The sequence below is a fragment of the Bicyclus anynana genome, chromosome 22, assembly GCF_947172395.1.
Source record: "Bicyclus anynana chromosome 22, ilBicAnyn1.1, whole genome shotgun sequence".
NCBI lineage: Eukaryota > Metazoa > Arthropoda > Insecta > Lepidoptera > Nymphalidae > Bicyclus > Bicyclus anynana.
Genome location: NC_069104.1, coordinates 13,690,903 through 13,694,127, shown reverse-complemented (window position 1 = coordinate 13,694,127; position 3,225 = coordinate 13,690,903).

Here is a 3,225-nt window from a genome sequence, read left to right as displayed (position 1 = left end):
CTAACCTAACCTAACCTAACCTAACCTAACCTAACCTAACCTAACCTAACCTAACCTAACCTAACCTAACCTAACCTAACCTAACCTAACCTAACCTAACCTAACCTAACCTAACCTAACCTAACCTAACCTAACCTAACCTAACCTAACCTAACCTAACCTAACCTAACCTAACCTAACCTAACCTAACCTAACCTAACCTAACCTAACCTAACCTAACCTAACCTAACCTAACCTAACCTAACCTAACCTAACCTAACCTAACCTAACCTAACCTAACCTAACCTAACCTAACCTAACCTAACCTAACCTAACCTAACCTAACCTAACCTAACCTAACCTAACCTAACCTAACCTAACCTAACCTAACCTAACCTAACCTAACCTAACCTAACCTAACCTAACCTAACCTAACCTAACCTAACCTAACCTAACCTAACCTAACCTAACCTAACCTAACCTAACCTAACCTAACCTAACCTAACCTAACCTAACCTAACCTAACCTAACCTAACCTAACCTAACCTAACCTAACCTAACCTAACCTAACCTAACCTAACCTAACCTAACCTAACCTAACCTAACCTAACCTAACCTAACCTAACCTAACCTAACCTAACCTAACCTAACCTAACCTAACCTAACCTAACCTAACCTAACCTAACCTAACCTAACCTAACCTAACCTAACCTAACCTAACCTAACCTAACCTAACCTAACCTAACCTAACCTAACCTAACCTAACCTAACCTAACCTAACCTAACCTAACCTAACCTAACCTAACCTAACCTAACCTAACCTAACCTAACCTAACCTAACCTAACCTAACCTAACCTAACCTAACCTAACCTAACCTAACCTAACCTAACCTAACCTAACCTAACCTAACCTAACCTAACCTAACCTAACCTAACCTAACCTAACCTAACCTAACCTAACCTAACCTAACCTAACCTAACCTAACCTAACCTAACCTAACCTAACCTAACCTAACCTAACCTAACCTAACCTAACCTAACCTAACCTAACCTAACCTAACCTAACCTAACCTAACCTAACCTAACCTAACCTAACCTAACCTAACCTAACCTAACCTAACCTAACCTAACCTAACCTAACCTAACCTAACCTAACCTAACCTAACCTAACCTAACCTAACCTAACCTAACCTAACCTAACCTAACCTAACCTAACCTAACCTAACCTAACCTAACCTAACCTAACCTAACCTAACCTAACCTAACCTAACCTAACCTAACCTAACCTAACCTAACCTAACCTAACCTAACCTAACCTAACCTAACCTAACCTAACCTAACCTAACCTAACCTAACCTAACCTAACCTAACCTAACCTAACCTAACCTAACCTAACCTAACCTAACCTAACCTAACCTAACCTAACCTAACCTAACCTAACCTAACCTAACCTAACCTAACCTAACCTAACCTAACCTAACCTAACCTAACCTAACCTAACCTAACCTAACCTAACCTAACCTAACCTAACCTAACCTAACCTAACCTAACCTAACCTAACCTAACCTAACCTAACCTAACCTAACCTAACCTAACCTAACCTAACCTAACCTAACCTAACCTAACCTAACCTAACCTAACCTAACCTAACCTAACCTAACCTAACCTAACCTAACCTAACCTAACCTAACCTAACCTAACCTAACCTAACCTAACCTAACCTAACCTAACCTAACCTAACCTAACCTAACCTAACCTAACCTAACCTAACCTAACCTAACCTAACCTAACCTAACCTAACCTAACCTAACCTAACCTAACCTAACCTAACCTAACCTAACCTAACCTAACCTAACCTAACCTAACCTAACCTAACCTAACCTAACCTAACCTAACCTAACCTAACCTAACCTAACCTAACCTAACCTAACCTAACCTAACCTAACCTAACCTAACCTAACCTAACCTAACCTAACCTAACCTAACCTAACCTAACCTAACCTAACCTAACCTAACCTAACCTAACCTAACCTAACCTAACCTAACCTAACCTAACCTAACCTAACCTAACCTAACCTAACCTAACCTAACCTAACCTAACCTAACCTAACCTAACCTAACCTAACCTAACCTAACCTAACCTAACCTAACCTAACCTAACCTAACCTAACCTAACCTAACCTAACCTAACCTAACCTAACCTAACCTAACCTAACCTAACCTAACCTAACCTAACCTAACCTAACCTAACCTAACCTAACCTAACCTAACCTAACCTAACCTAACCTAACCTAACCTAACCTAACCTAACCTAACCTAACCTAACCTAACCTAACCTAACCTAACCTAACCTAACCTAACCTAACCTAACCTAACCTAACCTAACCTAACCTAACCTAACCTAACCTAACCTAACCTAACCTAACCTAACCTAACCTAACCTAACCTAACCTAACCTAACCTAACCTAACCTAACCTAACCTAACCTAACCTAACCTAACCTAACCTAACCTAACCTAACCTAACCTAACCTAACCTAACCTAACCTAACCTAACCTAACCTAACCTAACCTAACCTAACCTAACCTAACCTAACCTAACCTAACCTAACCTAACCTAACCTAACCTAACCTAACCTAACCTAACCTAACCTAACCTAACCTAACCTAACCTAACCTAACCTAACCTAACCTAACCTAACCTAACCTAACCTAACCTAACCTAACCTAACCTAACCTAACCTAACCTAACCTAACCTAACCTAACCTAACCTAACCTAACCTAACCTAACCTAACCTAACCTAACCTAACCTAACCTAACCTAACCTAACCTAACCTAACCTAACCTAACCTAACCTAACCTAACCTAACCTAACCTAACCTAACCTAACCTAACCTAACCTAACCTAACCTAACCTAACCTAACCTAACCTAACCTAACCTAACCTAACCTAACCTAACCTAACCTAACCTAACCTAACCTAACCTAACCTAACCTAACCTAACCTAACCTAACCTAACCTAACCTAACCTAACCTAACCTAACCTAACCTAACCTAACCTAACCTAACCTAACCTAACCTAACCTAACCTAACCTAACCTAACCTAACCTAACCTAACCTAACCTAACCTAACCTAACCTAACCTAACCTAACCTAACCTAACCTAACCTAACCTAACCTAACCTAACCTAACCTAACCTAACCTAACCTAACCTAACCTAACCTAACCTAACCTAACCTAAC